Source organism: Balaenoptera ricei, chromosome 4, assembly GCF_028023285.1.
Source record: "Balaenoptera ricei isolate mBalRic1 chromosome 4, mBalRic1.hap2, whole genome shotgun sequence".
Classification (NCBI taxonomy): Eukaryota; Metazoa; Chordata; class Mammalia; order Artiodactyla; family Balaenopteridae; genus Balaenoptera; species Balaenoptera ricei.
The window spans coordinates 33363649-33383298 of NC_082642.1; the positions used below are offsets into that span (position 1 = coordinate 33363649).

The 19650-nt window shown below is 37.1% G+C and overlaps 1 pseudogene; it reads right to left on the minus strand.

Annotated features, from left to right (window-relative positions):
• Window positions 1-14129: 14129 nt before the first annotated feature.
• On the minus strand, window positions 14130-15596 carry LOC132364330 (nuclear receptor subfamily 2 group C member 2-like; annotated as a pseudogene).
• Between the last annotated feature and the right edge of the window lie 4054 nt (window positions 15597-19650).

Genomic DNA, 19650 nt, shown 5'->3' on the forward strand with positions numbered 1-19650 from the left:
CTGACCTTAAAGAAAATTTAAGCTTTCTTCATGTTAGTGTGACCTTACCACTAACATGTTAATGTTAGTGACTGGTTTGTAGCCCATCAGCTACAAACTAGTAAGTTTAATAATTCTACTACTCTAAAAAATGGAAGTTTTTAGTAACTAATCACATTTTAAAAAGTTAAATCCTTGGGACTTCCCTGGTGGCGCAGTGGTTAAGAATCCGCCTGCCAATGCAGGGGATATGGGTTCAAGCCCTGGTCTGGGAAGATCCCACATGCCACGGAGCAGCTAAGCCTGTGCGCCACAACTACTGAGCCTGCACTCTAGAGCCCGTGAGCCACAGCTACTCAGCCCGTGAGCCACAACTACTGAGCCCGCGTGCCACAACTACTGAAGCCTGCGAGCCTAGAGCCCGTGCTCTACAACTAGAGAAGCCACGGCAATGAGAAGCCCGCGCACCGCAACAAAGAGTAGCCCCCGCTCGCCCCAACTAGAGAAAGCCCGTGCACAGCAATGAAGACTCAACGCACCCAAAAATAAAGAAATAAATAAATTAAAAAAAAAGTTAACTCCTTCATTCATGCTTTATGAACTGAGCTGTAACTGCTGAAAGCTGAGCTTCTAACCACTTCTAGTTTGAAGTCTCTTGACTCGCAGTTTGATTCGCCTAATAAAATGTTCACATCAAGTAATGCTCTCTGAATTTACTTTTGAGAATGTTCTGTGGGTCCACTGGAGTTCTGTGAGCAGGTTCCATATCAGTACCTCTATAACTGGGGACACAGGGGTGCTGACAGCGCTGAGAGGCCTTTCTGGTTCCTTTTGAGCCAGAACTTGCTTTGGACCTAGAATGGCAATGGTGTTCTATGAAATATGAATAACTGAGGAACGTTATTATTTTCTAACTGTACTTTCTAACCACTCACTCTAAAAAGGATGACATAGAAGGAAAATGAATGATAGGACAATTCATAATTTCTTTTCAGTCCATCTCATTAGTAAGCTGAAGGTAAAGTGTTGGTAGAATGTGTACATATAAAGAAATATAAACAGTACAGTTAGTCTTGTGCAGCATTTCTACTGTTCTGGTAAGAATGAAATACATATGCATGTAAGAGCTACGAAATATGAATTATGTGATTTTGGTGATTCTGCACATGCAAGTTAAATGCTCTTATATTTGCATTTAAAACTAGCATTGACCAATATAAAGATGAATGGTAAAATTCATGCTAATGCTTGAAATTTTAAATTTTCCTTCACTTAGAATGACATTAAATGTCAAATGAAAATACACATTGACAAGTTGAGACGGATACTGTGGAAGAAAGGCAAAATCTATAATTTTCTTTTTGCAAATTATGTATGTATGTATATATAATGCTACAATGATCCTAGGGGTTCATATATCTTTTTTAATTAGTGTTTTTTCCTCAAAAAATTACCCAGAAGTGGAATTGCTGGATCATACGGTAGTTATATTTTTAATTTTTTGAGGAATCTCCATGCTGTTTTCCACAGTGGCTGCACCAATTTGCATTCCCACCAGCAGTGTACTAAGGTTCCCTTTTTTCCACATCCTCACTAACACTTGTTATTTGTTGTCTTTTTGATGATAGCCATTCTGACAGGTATAAGGTGCTATCACATTGCAGTTTTGATTTGCATTTCCCTGATGATTAGTGGTGTTGATCATCTTTTCATGTGTCTGTTGACCATCTGTATGTCTTCTTTGATAAAATGTCTATTCAGGTCTTCTGCCCATTTTTACAATTGGGTTGTTTGTTTTTTTGATATTGAGTTGTCTGAGTTCTTTGTATGTTTTGGATATTTATTCCTTATGAGATATATTGTTTGCAAATATCTTCTCCCATTCAGTAGGCTGCCTTTTCATTTTGTTTAGTTTCCTTTGTTATGCAAAAGCTTTTTAGTTTGATGTAGTCCCATTTGTTTATTTTTGCTTTTGTTTTCCTTGCCTGAGGGGACATATTAAAAAAATATTGCTAAGACTGATGTCAAAGAGTGTACTGCCTATGTTTTCTTCTAGGAGTTTTATGGTTTCAGTTCTTACATTTAAGTTTTTAAACCATTTTGAGTTTATTTTTGTATATGGTGTGAAAAAGTCCTCTTTGTCTTTTGTTACAGTTTTTGCTTAAAGTTTATTTTGTCTGATATAAGTATAGCTATCCTGACTCTCTTTTGGCTTTCATTTGCATGGAATATCTTTTTCCATCCCTTTACTTTGTCATGTATTCAAATTTCACCCTCTTAAAATATGTTTAATTGGAATTATGTTTGGCTAGATTTAACTAGAACTTCCTGATTCTTTTCAGTAATGCTGATATACTTTTTTTTTTTTTAGGTTTTTAACATGTCTATGTATTGCTAATTTTTTAAAAATTTTAATTGAAGTATAGTTGATTTATAATGTTCTGTTAATTTCTTCCGTACAGCAAAATAACTCAGTTATACATATATATACATATATTCTTTTTCATATTCTTTTCCATTATGGTTTGTCACAGGATACTGAATATAGTTCCCTGTGCTATGCAGTAGGACCTTGTTGTTTATCCATTCTGTATATAATAGTTTGCATCTGCTAATACCAAACTCCCAATCCATCCCTCCCCTACCCCCCGCCCTCTTGGCAGCCACAAGTCTGTTCTCTATGTCTGTGAATCTGGTTTTTTTTTTCCTAGATATGTTGATTTGTATCATATTTTAGATTCCACATGTAAATGATATCATATGATATTTGTCTTTGTCTGACTTACTTCACTGAGTATGATAATCTCTAGGTCCATCCATGTTGCTGCAAAAGGCATTATCTCATTCTTTTTTTTTTTAAACCATATTTTAATTGAAGTATAGTTGATTTACAATGTTGTGTTAGTTTCAGGTGTACAGCAAAGTGATTCAGTTATACATCTATATTATATATAATCTATTCTTCTGCAGATTCTTTTCCATTATAGGGTATTACAAGATATTGAATATAGTTTCCTGAGCTATACAGGAGGTCCTTGTTTCCCATCATTTTTATTTTTTTAATTAATTTTTATTGGAGTATTGTTGATTTACAATGTTGTGTTAGTTTCTGCTGTACAGCAAAGTGAATCAGTTATACATATACATATACCCACTCTTTTTTAGATTCTTTTCCCATATAGGTCATTACAGGGTATTGAGTAGAGTTCCCTGTGCTATACAGTAGGTTCTTATTAGTTATCTAATTTATATATAGTGGTGTGTATATGTCAATCCCAATCTCCCAATTTATCCCTTCCCCCCTTGGTAACCATAAGTTTGTTTTCTACATCTGTGACTCTATTTCTGTTTTGTAAATAAGTTCATTTGTACCATTTTTTTTAGATTCCACATATAAGCAATATCATATGATATTTGTCTTTCTCTGTCTGACTTACTTCACTCAGTATGACAATCTCTAGGTCCATCCATGTTGCTGCAAATGGTATGATTTCATTATTTTTTATGGCTGAGTAATGTTCCATTGTATATATACACCACATTTTCTTTATGCATTCATCTCTCAATGGACATTTATGTTGCTTCCATGTCTTGGCTATTGTAAATAGTGCTGCTATGAACATGGGGGTGCATATATCTTTTCAAATTAGAGTTTTGTCTAGGTATATACCCAGGAGTGGGATTTCTGGATCATATGGCAATTCTATTTTTAGTTTTTTGAGGAACCTCCATACTGTTCTCCATAGTGACTGCACCAATTTACATTCCCAGCAACAGTGTAAGAGCATTCCCTGTTCTCCACACCCTCTCCAATGCTGATATACTTTAAAAAATCCACAGTAGGAGCACCCTTAAAACAAATCGAGTCATGCAGTAATTAATCATCATACTAGAAAGTGGTTATTACCCTTATCTCTTTTCTAAAGTATATTATTCCTTCACATATCGGGAATTACTTATTGCTATGGTGTTCCCCCCAAATTCATAGTTGAAATCCCAATGCCCAATGTGATGGTATTAGGAGGTGGGGGTCTTTGGGAGGTGCTTAGGTCAAGAAGACGGAGCCCTTATGAGATTAATGAGCTTCCAAAAGAGACCCCACAGAGATCCCTAGCCCTTTCCACCATGTGAGGACACAGCGAGAAGTCTCTGTCTATGAACCAGGAAGCTCTCACTAAACACTGAATCTGCCATGATCCTGGGCTTCCCAGCCTCCAGAACTATGAAAAATAAATTTCTGTTGTTTATAAGCCCCCAAGAACATGATATTTTGTTATAGCAGCTTGATTGGACTAACACACTTATTAAGTGAAATAATTTATGGTACACTGATAGTATTCTATAAATAAAAAGGAAAAGGTGTATATAGGATTTAATCTAGTTGGGAAAAAGATACAGAATCCTGTGGAAAATTAGGTAACAGTTATTTCATAACTAAGAAAGCTAATGAACTTATAAGATGATAAGGAACTGAATATTGCCAGGTGAGAATTAGAAAATGAATGTTATTAGTTGAGGAAATGGAAGCAATGTAATGACTCTAATTGATTTCATTCATTTCCAGAACAAATGTAATTTTAAACACAAAGGCAGAGAGTGCTCTTGCCTACCTGATATTCTTTCTTGTCTTCTCTCTTAATGGTAGACCCTCAGCATCGTTGAAGCAGCAACGCGACCAGCTATAAAGAGCATTTCAAAGTTCCCTGTCACAGAAATACCTAGTGTGAATGGAAGTCCTTATATGGGAAACTATGTAAATTCTGTGACCTATTTATTTTCTTAAGCTTCTGTCTTAAGAAGAGTCTAAATCCTAAACCAGGTAGAGCAAAAAAGGTTTCATCTCTCATGCCACATGTCATCATGCTGTAATTACTTGTTTCAGTGTCTGTCCTAAAATGTGTAAGCTCTCTGAGGCCAGGGGCTGTGTACAGTGGACCTCAGAAGAGGCACAGAATAAATATTTGTTGCATGAATAAATGAATGAATGTGAATGAATGAATGAAGCAATGGCTATCTGAACTTTGTGTTGGGAAGGATTCTGAGTTATTATTTTACTCAGGGGAAATAATGCCATTGCCAATTTGTTATGACTGTCATAGGCATGCCATAGGGGAGGTGACACACATATATTGGAGAAGTGTCATTTTCATTTCAGCTTTATGTTATAAACACAAATCACTAACTTTATACTCTTTTATTGTGAAGTTTGATTTTGTGTTATGTGTTGATGTAATAAGCATTAAAGGAATAATCAGAACATTAAAGTGGGAATGAAACCATTTTGTTTAGTTCAATCTCCTTCAAGTTATAGATTTTGCAAGTTGAGTGCTTTATGGAAAGTCTCACAGTTTCTTGAAGTGATTTCTTGTATTTTTTCCCCCACATGTTCCTGCCTCACCTTATTAACCACTTCATCTCCCCTAATTTAACCACCCATTACAGAGTGGTATGGCAATTATTCTAGCACAAGGAGAAGCGGAAAAAACAGTGTCAGAGATTATTTTGAAATTTCATGAAAAGTCCTGAAACACTGAAACTCTGAAATTTTTGTTGCTCTCCTCTTTCCAATACCCTCTCACTCCAATTTTTGTAAAGTGAAATTAATAGTTAAGTGCACAACGATGGAAACTGATACAGTTTTTCTTTTTAGTTTTTTAAAACTTTCTGAATCACACACCCTTAATTCTGTCCACTTTTGATGAGAAACATGTTTATTCAACATTCATTGCTGTTATACAAAATATTATAAAGTATCTACATTGTGGTTTATCCTTAGAAATCTTAATTCCATTTAATGTTATTTTATAATTTCTTTTGGAAGACCTTTCTTCCAGTAAACAGAATCTTTCTTTGCCTTACAAACTGCTGAAAGACTAGAAAGGAAATGTGGGTTGAGAGAAGCTCATGTTTTTTTTTTCTTTCTTTTCTTTTTTTTTAATGGAAGTATAGTCGATTGATAATGTTGTGTTAGTTTCAGGTGTACAGCAAAGTGATTCAGTTATACATATATCTATTCCTTTTCAGATTCTTTTCCCATTTAGGTTATTGCAGAATATTGAGTAGAGTTCCCTGTGCTATACAATAGGTCCTTGTTGTTTATCTATTTTATATATAGTAGTGTGTATGTTAATGCCAATCTCCTAACTTAATCCCCCCCCCCCCGCAAGAAAAGGTCAGTTTTACCTAAGATGGCACCATGTGTCAATGAGGGAGGGGCTGACAATGAGAAAGAGGCAAACGGCAAAGGAGGCATGGCAACCAGAATATGGTTTCTAGGATAGGCAAGAGACGCCCACACACTTGCAAAACCCCACACTATTTCTTAGATTACCTATGGCACTGCTATTATATGAGCATGGCTAGCTACACTTGAAATGTCTCAGCTTCATGTGCAATGTGAAACAACAGGAAAAAGTGCTAACACTATTTTCCAGCATTTTTGTGTTTTAGATATTATTTTGTTCAAATAGAAATGCAGTGTTTATTCATAGCCTCAGACTTTGGTCATGACTTACTATAGAGTTATAATAAAAATAAAATATGGTTGACTTGAGACACTTGTGGATTATCCTATTAAATTGCCTCAGTGGCAGGACATTCAATAGTGGATTATTCCTTTTAACAGTGGTTAGTGAACTCTGTCAGACTGGGACAATGCACTGAGGGAAGGTAAGTTTTGCCTTATCTAAGAGACAGACTGGGACAGTCAAGTATTGAAACTCTTTCACTGGGGAACTTGGTAAAAACACGGAGGCATGGGCCTTATTCTACCTTCATGACTCTGGGCCTTTCTCTTCTTTATGAGTTCTCCAGATATATATTCATCAGATTTTTGTGTGCACATAAATCACTAGGGGATCTTGTTAAAATGCAGCTTCTGATTCAGTAGACTTGAGGTTGGGCCTGAGAGTCTGTATTTCTAACAAGTTCCCAGGTGTTGCTGATGCTGCCAGTCTATGGAGCACATTTTGAGGAGCAAAACTAAGACAGTGGGCTTCCCTGGTGGCGCAGTGGTTGAGAATCTGCCTGCTAATGCAGGGGACACGGGTTCGAGTCCTGGTCTGGGAAGATCCCACATGCTGCGGAGCAATTAGGCCCGTGAGCCACAACTGCTGAGCCTGCGCGTCTGGAGCCTGTGCTGCGCAACAAGAGAGACCGTGATAGTGAGAGGCCCGCGCACCGCGATGAAGAGTGGCCCCCGCTTGCCGCAACTAGAGAAAGGCCTAGCACAGAAACGAAGACCCAACATAGCAATCAATCAATAAATAAATCTTTAAAAAATAAAACAAAAAAACTAAGAGCGTGATTCTCAAACACCGCACTGGAATCACCTGGGGATAGTAAAAATTACCATCTAGTGCCCACCCCCAGATATCTTGATTTGGTGACTAGAGAGATGGAGAGATGCTAAGGCACTAAGGGTTCTTAAAAGCTTCCAGAGGATTCAGCCAAATCTGAGAACCACTGTGGTAAGCGACAAACTCTAGGGCACCTGGTGTCTTTGGCTACCCACCCTCTTGACACTTAGGTTCTAAACCCCTTTTTGGAGAGTGATCTATGTTCCTGTCTCCACCTGGAAACAGATGTATTCCATTTGAAAGCAAGTTGGAGACACGGTTCCGCCATTATGAAAAACCTTATTATGATCCCACTCCTGGGCATATACCCAGACAAAACTATAATTCAAAGAGATACATGCACCCCTGTGTTCATAGCAGCACTATTCACAATAGCCAGGACATGGAAACAACCTAAATGTCCATTGATAGATGAATGGATAAAGAAGATGTGGTACATATATGCAATGGAATACTACTCAGCCATAAAAAAGGACAAAATAATGCCATTTGCAGCAACATGGATGGACCTAGAGATTAACATACTAAGTGAAGTAAGTCAGAAAGAGAAAGACAAATACCATATGATATCGCTTATATGTGGAATCTAAAATACAACACAAATGAACATATCTATGAAACAGAAACAGACTCACAGACACAGACTTGTTGCCATGGGGAAGGGGGTGGTGGAGGAGGGAAGGATTGGGAGTTTGGGATTAGCAGATGCAAACTATTATATACAGAATGGATAAACAACATGGTCCTACTGTATAGCACAGGGAACTATATTCAGTATCCTGTGATCAACCGTAATGGAAAAGAATGTGAAGAAGAATATATATATGTATAACTGTCACTTTGCTGTACAGTAGAAATTAACAACATTGTAAATGTTGCAATGCAACAACATTGTAAATCAACTATACTTTAATAAAATTTAAAAAAAAACCTTATCATGCTAGGAAAAAAAGACATTCCTAGGAAAAAAAGACATTCTCTTACACAGCCTCCTAGGAAAAAAAGACATTCTCCTAGGAAAAAAAGACATTCTCTTACACAGCCTCAGCACAATGATCAAAATCAGAAAATTTTACATTGATACAATGCTATTACTTCATCTACAATTTATATTCAAATTTTGATTCGTACAATAATGTTTTTTATAGCTATATTTTTTCTCAGGTTCATAATCAATCTAGAATTACTCTGTTAGTTTGTTCCTCAGGATTCAGTTTGATTCTAATCCTTTGCTACTATAATGCTAGGGCAGGATGGCTGAGTTCACTTCCCAAAGTTGCAAAAGACAAAGTTAACTTTTTTTTTTTTTTTTTTGCCTTTTAAAATATAGCTTTATCTGTGTTATTCTGTCCACTTGCTATCAAGGCCTTCACACATTACAGAGGGCACAAATAAATTTTCTTTAACTTCTATTGCAGCCCACATTTCCTCCTGTAATGACTGTTTTGGGTTGCAGACATGACTCTTCAGCCAGTGCTGAAATAGACGGGTCTCACTTATTTGCTTCTCAAATAGCCCGTCTTAAAAAATGTAATCCACTGGATGCCAAAAGCACGATCCATAAAAGGAAATATTGATAAAGTGTACCTCATCGAAATAAAAAACTTTTGCCCTGTGAAAGATCCTGTTAAAAAGATTAAAAGACAAGCTACTGCCTGGGAGAAAAATGTTTGCAAACCACTCGTAATAGGGTGAATAACGGCTGCTTAAAACTATCAAGTCCTGATCCCTGGGACTTGTAAATGTTATTTTTATTTGGAAAAAGGGTTTTTGTAGATGTAATTAAGCTAAGGATTTTGAGATAAGATTATTTGAGGTTATCCAAGTGGGCCTTAAATGCTATCACAAGTGTCCTTGTAAGGAAAAGGCAGAGGGAAATTGGACAAGTACACAGAGAAGAGAAGTCAGTGCGATGGAGGCAGAGACTGGAGTGATGCAGTTACCAGGCAAACAGACAGAGGAGAAGGTGATGTGAAGACAGAGCAGAGAGAGGGCAGTGGCCACAAGCCCAGGAATGCTGACAGCCACTAGAAGCTGCAAGAGGCAAAGGACGGCTTTTCTTCCAGAGGCAGTGCAACCCTGCTGATACCTTTATTTTGAACTTCTAGTCTCTAGAATGGTGAGAGAATAAATTTCCATTGTTTTGAGACACACAGTTTGCGGTAATTTGTTCCAGCAGCGCTGGGAAACTAATACAACACCTATCCAAAAAGGACTAGCATTTTAAACAAATAAAGAACATCACAAACTCAACAGTAAAACACCATACAGTTAGAAAATGAGCAAAAAGTAGGCACAGACATTTCACTGAAGAGGATAAACAGATGGCAGAGAAGCACAGAAAAAAAAAACGTTTAACAGGACTAGCCATCAAGGAAATGCAAATTAAAACCACAATGAGATCTCACTACACACCTATCAGAATGACTAACACAATAAATACTAACACCAAATTCTGATGAGGATGTGGAAAAACTGGGTCACTCATACATAGCTGGTGGGAATGTAAAATGATACAGCTACTCTGGAAAACAGGCAGTTTCTTAAAAAACTGTATACCAGATTACCATATAATCCAGCTATTGCCCTATTGGGCATTCCCCCACCAACACCCCGCCCCACTCCACGGAGAAATAAAAACTTATTTTGACGCAAAAACTTGTACATGAATGTTCCTAGAAGCTATATTTCTAACAGCCCCAAACAGGAACCATCCCAGATGTCTTTCAACAGGTGAATGGTTAAACAAGTTATGGTGCATCCAAACCAAGGGTAACAAATAGAAAGAAACAAACTATTGATACATGCAACAATTTGGATGAATCTCCAAGAAATTCTGTTGAACAAAAAAGGTCAATCCCAAAAGGTTACACTGTGTATGATTTCATTTATGTAACATTTTCTAAATAAAAAACTGTTAGAAATAGAGGGCAGATTAATAATTGCCCCTGAATAGAAATGAGGATAGGAAGGGGTGGGAAAAGGTGGGTATGGTTATAAAAGCACAACATGAAGGGCCCTCATGATTTGCCTTTTTTCTAACATTAAAAAAATAAATAATAACTTTATTGAGTTATAATTCATATACCATACAATTCACCCATTTGAAGTGAATACAAATCAATGGTTTTTAGTATATTCACAAATATTTGCAACCATCCTCACCATCAGTTTTAGAGCATTTTCATCACTCTAAAAAGAACCCCCATAACTACTAGAAGTCATTCCCTACTTCTCTCCAACTCCCCCCAACAGCCCTAGGCAAACACTAATCGATTTTCTGTCTCTATAGATTTGCTAATTTTGTATATTTCATATAAGCGAAATCATGCAATATGTGATTTTTTGTGACTAGCTTCTTCCACTTAGCACAGTAATTTCAAGGTTCATCTATGATGTAGCATATGTATACATAACATTTCTTTTTACTGCCAAATAATATGTCATTGTACGGATATGCCACATTTTATTTATCCATCCATATGTTGGTAGACATTTAGATTCTTTCTGATTTTTGGCCATTATGAATAATTCTGCTATAAATATTTGTATAAATTTTTTTGTGTGTGAGCATATGTTTTCATTTCTCTTGGATATATCCCTAAGAGTAGAATTGCTAAGTCATATGGTAACTCCACATATAACCCTTTGAGAACTGCCAGAGTGCTTTTCAAAGCAGCTGCATGATTTTACATTCCTATTAGCAGAATGTGAGGGTTCAAATGGCTCTACATTTTCATCAACACTTACTATCCTTCTTTTTTTTTTTTTAATTAATTAATTTATTTATTTATTTATGGCTGTGTTGGGTCTTCGCCTCTGTGCGAGGGCCCTCTCCAGTTGCGGCAAGCGGGGGCCACTCTTCATCGTGGTGTGTGCGCCATGCCTCTCACTATCGCGGCCTCTCTTGTTGCGGAGCACAGGCCCAGATGCGCAGGCTCAGTAATTGTGGCTCACGGGCCCAGTTGCTCCACGGCATGTGGGATCTTCCCAGACTAGGGCTCGAGCCCGTGTTCCCTGCACCGGCAGGCAGACTCCCAACCACTGCGCCACCAGGGAAGCCCTATCCTTCTTTTTGATTCTAGCCATCCTATGGGTGTAAAGTGGTGTCTCACTCTAGTTTTGATATGCATTTCTCTGATGTGCTAATGATACTGAGCAATTTTTCAGGTTTTTGGGCCATTTGTATCTCTTCCTTGGAAAAATGTCTATTGAGATAATTTGCCCATTTAAAAAAATTGGGTTTTTTTTCTCTATTATTTAGTTATAAGAGTTCTTTAAGGTCTTTATATATTTTAGACAAAAAATTCTTATCACTGTTGGTGGGAATGTAAATTGATACAGCCACTATGGAGAACAGTATGGAGGTTCCTTAAAAAACTAAAAATAGAACTACCATGTGACCCAGCAAACCCACTACTGGACATATACCCTGAGAAAATCATACTTCAAAAAGAGTCATGTACCACAATGTTCATTGCAGCACTATTTACAATAGCCAGGACATGGAAGCAACCTAAGTGTCCATCGACAGATGAATGGATAAAGAAGATGTGGCACATATATACAATGGAATATTACTCAGCCATAAAAAGAAATGAAATTGAGTTATTTGTAGTGAGGTGGATGGACCTAGAGTCTGTCATACAGAGTGAAGTTAAGTCAGAAAGATAAAAACAAATACTGAAAAAAAAAAAAAAAACAAATACCATATGCTAACACATATATGTGGAATCTAAAAAAAAAAAAAAAAGTTTGAAGAACCTAGGAGCAGAACAGGAATAAAGACACAGACGTCGAAAATGGACTTGAGGACACAGAGAGGGGGAAGGGTAAGCTGGGATGAAGTGAGAGAGTGGCATGGACATATATACACTACCAAATGTAAAATAGATAGCCAGTGGGAAGCAGCCGCATAGCACAGGGAGATCAACTCCGTGCTTTGTGACCACCTAGAGGGGTGGGATAGGGAGGGTGGGAGGGAGATGCAAGAGGGAGGGGATATGGGGATATATGTATACGTATAGCTGACTCACTTTGTTATACAGCAGAAACTAACACACCATTGCAAAGCAATGGTAAATAACTAAATAAAAAACTCTTATCAGATATATGATTTGTAAAAATGTTCTCCCATTCAGTAAGTTGTCTTTTCACTTTCTTAATGGTGTACACTGAAGCACAAAAGTTTTTAATTTTGTTAAAGTCTTATTTATTTCTTTATTGCTATTGCCTGCGCTTTTGGTGTCATATCTAAGAAACCATTGCTTAGTCCAAGGTCACAAAGATTTACACCTTTGTTTTCTTCTAAGAGTTCTATAGTTTTAGCTTTTATGATTTATCTTGAATGTGGTGGTGGATATGTAAACCTACACAGGTAATAATATAGAACTTCATACATACACACACTCAACAGATGAGTAGTACAAGAAAAATGAGGAAATCTTATTAAGTTTGGTGGATTGTATCAATGTCAATATTCTGGATGTGATATTATACTACAGTTTTGCAAAATGTTATCATTGGGGTAAACTGTCCAAAGTGTACAAGGTATCTCCGTATAATTTCTTATGACTACATGTGAATCTAAAATTACCTCAATAAAATTTCAATTAAAAATAATAATCCATAGAAGTTGCTACTTTTTCATTTCTTGCCCAGTTAATGGTAGTCAACTTTTAATTTTCTTTTCTTTTTGCATCTAAAAGAAGGGCAACATAATAGCAATTATTGCCAGGTGAATTAACAGCATTTATGTGGGTATAGTTAATTCTTGTCTTTAAAAATAAGCAGTAGGCATGTAAGAGTTTTAGTGTAATTTTACATACATTCCTTATTTCAACATGTAGTATTGATTTTGATTTACACCGAATGCTTAATCATAAGGGCATAGGTAAGTGAAAATTCGGTGAGTAGGAATAATTTTAGGGGGGCAATACTTTTAAAAATGTGTCTATCTACACTTTGGAATATAGTCTACTTAACACATAATAAGTAAATAAAAGCACAGGTTATCTAACCACTTTTTGAAATTTTAAAATCAGATCTTGTCTAAACAATTTTATTTTTGCTAAGCTTTAATCTCTTTTTCTTTTAAAAGGACAACTGTTGTTCATAGGCAATTAGCTGCTTTCTTGAATATAATGAGAAAACCATCACAAACCATATTAATGCAAATTACTATAATAAGTACAAGGCAAAAGGGCATAGTAATCCTTTGTGGCTTTATTCTTCTTTGGAAGAGGTCAGGAGAATATTGGCTTGAATTCTGTCATCCTACCTACTTACTTTACTGTGTTCTTAAAAACACTGTTCATAAAACTTCTTAGGTGACAAGTTAAGTTGAGCATTCAGTGGAATGTTAATGGCAAATTGTTTGCAAATGTCTAGCTTAAGGTTTTTTTAAATGAATTAGAATTTACCATGGAATATAAGGCTTCTTTGTTTTTCAAGAGTTTTCTCTTAGTTTTCTTTAATACTAGTCTCTGACATTATAAAACATTGCTTTTGTTTTTTGCGTTTTGACAATTTCTAAATACAGATTGAGTTAAAAGATTGTTCCAAAATCTGCTGCTTCATCAAAAGGCATTAAAACATTTCTTATGGCAGGAAAAGAGCCTATTAGTCTTTTAGTTGCTTGTGTCTGATATTAACAGGTAAGAAGAAACCAGGTAGGAAATGACTAACATACTGGAAATATTTGCACATACCAAAATACCACGACTTCATTTTCTTTGTATCTGAGCGGTCCTGGGAGGATCCTTGTGCTTCTCAGCAGGTGTGTGGTGTGCTCTATAGATTGGCATCAGTGTTCTGGCCATTATACTCTGCCATCTTCTTCTTGAGGAGGTAGGGGATTATGCTGTCTATGGAAACATTGCCAATGAGATCAGTAAAAACAAGTTCTTTGGTTATGTTAGAGCTCATCAGCCTGAGGGCCAGCAGGCAGTTGAGAATCTGGACCAATCAGTAGGTGTCTTCTGAGTAGGTTTTCTGAAAATAATCCTGTAACTCCATCTGTGCCTTTCTTGGAATTTTAAAATCTGACTTGTGCTGGCCAAACCTGGATGATGGGGGGTAAAGAAAACTATAGCTTTAAGGTATGCAGACTCATAGATGTCTTCTATACCCAGCTTTGCCACACTTTTACACAACTCCTGAAGCTTCCAGATGTGTTCCATGACTTGCTTTATCTGCTTGCCAGAAAGTTTATCTTCCTGGATATCTTCTGCAGCTGATTGACTATGGCCACAAGGTAATGGAAAGACTCATGATCTGGGCCAGTCCAAGGGTGAAGAGCTCATTTCAGCAGGCTTGCAACAGGCTGGTTTTGCAGTCCTGCCCAAGTGCCTGAAGGGCTGGGATTGACCTGGCCCATTGCATGGAGAGGAAAAGCAGGCAGAACGTAGACTTGCAGAGGTAGTACAGGTTGAGGTACTCTAGAATTGGGCTGGTCATGTGATGTGAGTGTTTAAAAGGAGGAGGGATTGGACCTGAACGATGAGTGTGGACTGGTCTCTACTGATGACATAGATGTTCCCTCCTCCACTGGTGTCTATCCCACCTACCAGGCTTGGAGGCGCGGAGCTGTCTGTCGTATTAGGTGCTTTAGCGAAGGTATCACATGCCCGAGTAATCTCACTTGCAGATTGGTCCTCCTGCTGTATTTCTGAAGCATCACCACTGTTAAGAGATTCACTTAGGTTGACAAAGGAGGTTACTCCATTTGCCAGTGTGCCCAGAGCTGCTTGTTTCAGCCTCGGAATCCGTGGTCAGGAGAAGGGTACCATCCTCATGTATGAAAGGCTGCATCCAGTTCACAAGCATCCCGGATCAAGACCTATTTGTCTTGATCTACTTTATCTGCCACAAATGTGGGAGTGGCCATCAGAGGATTTCTGGATCCTTCTGGATAAAGATTTTTCTCAGTTGAAGCAGCACAATTGCTTGGTTTTTCCCTTTGCACATCAACGGGCTTCTGTTCACTAATCCCAAACTCCTAATTTATCCCTCCCCCCACCCTTCCCCTTTTAGTAAGTTTGTTTTCTATGTCTGTGAGTCTGGGAACTTTGATCTTGTACATCTGTGGAGGAGTGTACACACCTGTACGTGGGCAGACTGCTGAAGTGTGATTTCTTGCACATGGCTCTCTTCTTTGTCAAATTCCACGTGTAGAACAGAGTACCCAGTAATGTTGTGTACACAGTAGATTTGTGACAGAGTTTTTGGGGCACTTGGGCTGTTGGTAGGTACCTTCATTAAACGGCTCTTAGTGTTTGAGGGCTGTTGCTCTGGGGAGACATGCCACAATGTTATTCAAGAACCTTATTTCAGAAGTACACAAACCCTCACTATAACTTGTATTACACACTAATGAAATACAAATACTCAAATAAGACATAATCTATGTTGATATGCATTTTGTGGTCTGTTTGTGTAATTAAAGCGATTGTGCATTAATCCCTCACATGCTATTCTGAAGTCAGTGCACAGTCCCCAACCCTCTGAATTTTGGGATGGCAGGCTTTCCTTTTCATGAGTCAGCCGGTCAAGAAAGGTCAGAAGAGCTGAAGTAAGGAGACAGCGAGGGATTATTCTATGACGCTAATAACTCGAATGTATCTTTTTTTTAAATTTATTTTTTAAGTTATTAATTTTTGGCTGCATTGGGTCTTTGTTGCTGTGTGCGGGCTTTCTCTAGTTGTGGCAAGCAGGGGCTACTCTTCGTTGCGGTGCACGGGCTTCTCATTGCGGTGGCTTCCCTTGTTGCAGAGCACGAGCTCTAGGTGAGCAGGCTTCAGTAGTTGTGGCTCGCGGGCTCAGTAGTTGTGGCGCACGGGCTTAGCTGCTCTGTGGCATGTGGGATCTTCCCGGACCAGGGCTTGAACCGGTGTCCCCTGCATTGGCAGGCGGATTCTTAACCACTGCGCCACCAGGGAAGCCCTCGACTGTATCATTTTACCATTCTTTGGGGATCCGAAAAAGGAGGGGGTAGAGGGGAAGGTCTCAGGAAGAACAACTTTTTGCAGTTAAAACTATTGCCACTTCCTCCTACATGATATTCCAAATCCTGACTACTCTGAGGATGTCACCCTATTTTGAAACTAACAGGGAAGAGAGAACCAGAAATGTGGAAAAGGATTAGAACATGACTTTAAGTGTCTTATAGGAAATCATTTCTATTTTATTTCTTGGGAAAATATAAACATTATCTTAAATAAAATAATTTAAACCTTTCAAACAGTTGGAAATAGATGTTAAATGTATTTGTTAAATTGTTTATGATTCATTAATTCTCAAATATTAAATGTTAACCCATAAAAAGTTACTTTTAAATGACTAAATCTAATGTTTTAAGAGAGGGGTTGGTTTTATGATCTGGAAATTTCATTTAATTTTTTATGAATGAAAAGTTCACTGAAGGTTTTCCTCTGGAACAGTTTCATAAAGAAGAGGACAGGACAAATATCTATAACTATTAACGGTCTCATACTGAAAAAGTTATTAGTATTTTAATAAAATCGATACATTGTTTTGTGCTAATAATAACTATAATATTTTAAAACTAGTTAAAGTTATTAGTAATTTAATAAAATCAATACATTGTATTGTACTAATAATAACTGGAAACTTTAAAACTAGTTTCTATTTTTTGTGTCATCTTTTCAAAGGATTTTTTGTTTGGTTTGGTTTGTATTAAATTTTTAACCTTTCTTGCTTTGAAACAATTTCAGATTTACAGAAAAGTTGCAAAAGTAGTGCAAAGATCTATAGAGTTCTGTATATCCTTCAGCCAGATTTTCAAAGTGTTGATATTGTTCATATTTGTGTTCTTTTACTCTCTGTCTCTCTACACACACACATACACACACACACATACACACACACACACGAATACATACACATACATTGACTGTGGGTTTTATTTTTTCCTGAACTACTTGAAAATAAGTTGCATACATAATGCCCTGTAACCCTTAATATTTAGAGTGTATTTACAATGCAAAAATCAAAACTATGAAATTGACATTCATCTAACATGACCATATAATCCACAGATCCCACTCAAAGTTTGCCTATTTTCTCCAAAATTTCCTTTATGAGTTCAAGATCCAACCCTGGATCACGCATTGCATTTAGTTGTCACTCCAACTTGGAACAGTTTCTAAATCTTTGTCTTTCATGACTATGACATTTAAAAAAAAATTTTTAATTTTCTATTTTGTTATTATAAAAAGTACTTTTTCCCATATTGTTTGTCCAAAATATAATTGTTTTCATATCTTTATTGGAGTATAAATGCGTTACAATGTTGTGTTAGTTTCTGCTGTACAACAAAGTGAATCAGCTATACATATACATATATCCCCATATCCCCTCCCTCTTGTGTCTCCCTCCCACCCTCCCTATCCCACCCCTCTAAGTGGTCACAAAGCACCTAGCTGATCTCCCTGTGCTATGCAGCAGCTTCCCACTAGCCATCCATTTTACATTTTGTAGTGTATATACGTCAATGCTACTCTCTTACTTCATCCCAGCTTTCCCTTCCCCCCCACCCCCGTGCCCTCAAGTCTGTTCTCTACATCTGTGTCTTTATTCCTGCCCTGCCACTAGGTTCAACAGTACTGCTTTTTTAAATTCCATACATATGCATTAGCATATGGTATTTGTTTTTCTCTTTCTGACTTACTTCACTCTGTATGACAGACTCTAGGTCCATCAAACTCACTACAAATAACTCAATTTTGTTCCTTTTTATGGCTGAGTAATATTCCATTGCATATACGTGGCACATCTTCTTTATCCAATCATCTGTTGATGGACATTTAGGTTGCTTCCATGTCCTGGCTATTGTAAATAGTGCTGCAATGAACACTGTGGTACACGTCTCTTTTTGAATTAGGGTTTTCTCAGGGTATATGCCCAGTAGTGAGATTGTTGCATCATATGGTAATTCTATTTTTACTTTTTTAAGGAACCTCCATACTGTTCTCCATAGTGGCTGTATCAATTTACATTCCCACCAACAGTGCAGGAGGGTTCCTTTTTCTCCACACCTTCTCCTGCATTTATTGTTTGTAGATTTTTTGATGATAGCCATTCTGACCGGTGTGAGGCGATACCTTATTGTGGTTTTGATTTGCATTTCTCTGATGATTTGTGATGTTGAGCATCTTTTCACGCATTTGTTGGCCATCTGTGTGTCTTCTTTGGAGAAACGTCTATTTAGGTCTTCTGCCCATTTTTGGATTGGGTTGTTTGTTTTTGTGATATTGAGCTGCATGAACTGCTTGTATATTTTAGAGATTAATCCTCTGTCAGTTGCTTCATTTGCAAATATTTTTTTCTATTCTGAGGGTTGTCTTTTTGTCTTGTTTATGGTTTCCTTTGCTGTGCAAAAAGCTTTTAAGTTTCATTAGGTCCCATTTGTTTATTTTTGTTTTTATTTCCCTTACTCTAGGAGGTGGGTCAAAAAGGATCTTGCTGTGATTTACGTCGTAGAGTGTTCTGCCTACGTTTTCCTCTAAGAATTTTATAGGGTCTGGCCTTACATTTAGGTCTTTAATCTATTTTGAGTTTATTTTTGTGTATGGTGTTAGGAAGTGTTCTAATTTCATTCTTTTACATGTAGCTGGACCATGACATTTTTGAAGAGTAAATACCAGTTACATTAGAGACTCTTTCTTCATTTCGAGTTGCTTGATGTTTCTTCATAATTTATGCATTTTGGACAAGAATTGTCTTATCTGTTTAAATTTCTATTTTTGTATATGTTACATAAGATAGATAATTTGTCAGTAGTGTAGAACATGTGTATAATTTATGAACAAATAAAAGGAGCTACATGCTTAAACATTTTTTTACTGATGGTGATACATGGAGATAAAGGCTTGGAGGCTGCTATACTAAGTGTTAAGGTGGATAACCAGACACAGTCTAGGAGCTGGAGCCTAGAAAGAAGAGAATGGGCATTTCAACTGGGGAACTGTGGGAGCCCAGGAGCTTTGAGCTGCTGAATTATCCTGGTTCTGAATAAGTATGCAATTTAAGCCTCGCATCATTGCATGATCAGATACTTTAATTAAAAAACCTGGTTTAACATTTTGTGATGTAGAAATTCAAAAGCCTATGTTTTCAATTTATTTAGATACTTGATTTTATTGGCTGTCATGGTTGAAAAAGTTCTTCCAACAATATGTTAATCCAAATGGAAAAAGCATATCTTTGACTACGCTTTCCAAATTGTAATTGTCATTGTTTAAAGCTAATTCAAAATTACTTAAATATTATTGTTAAAAAATAACTAGGAAAT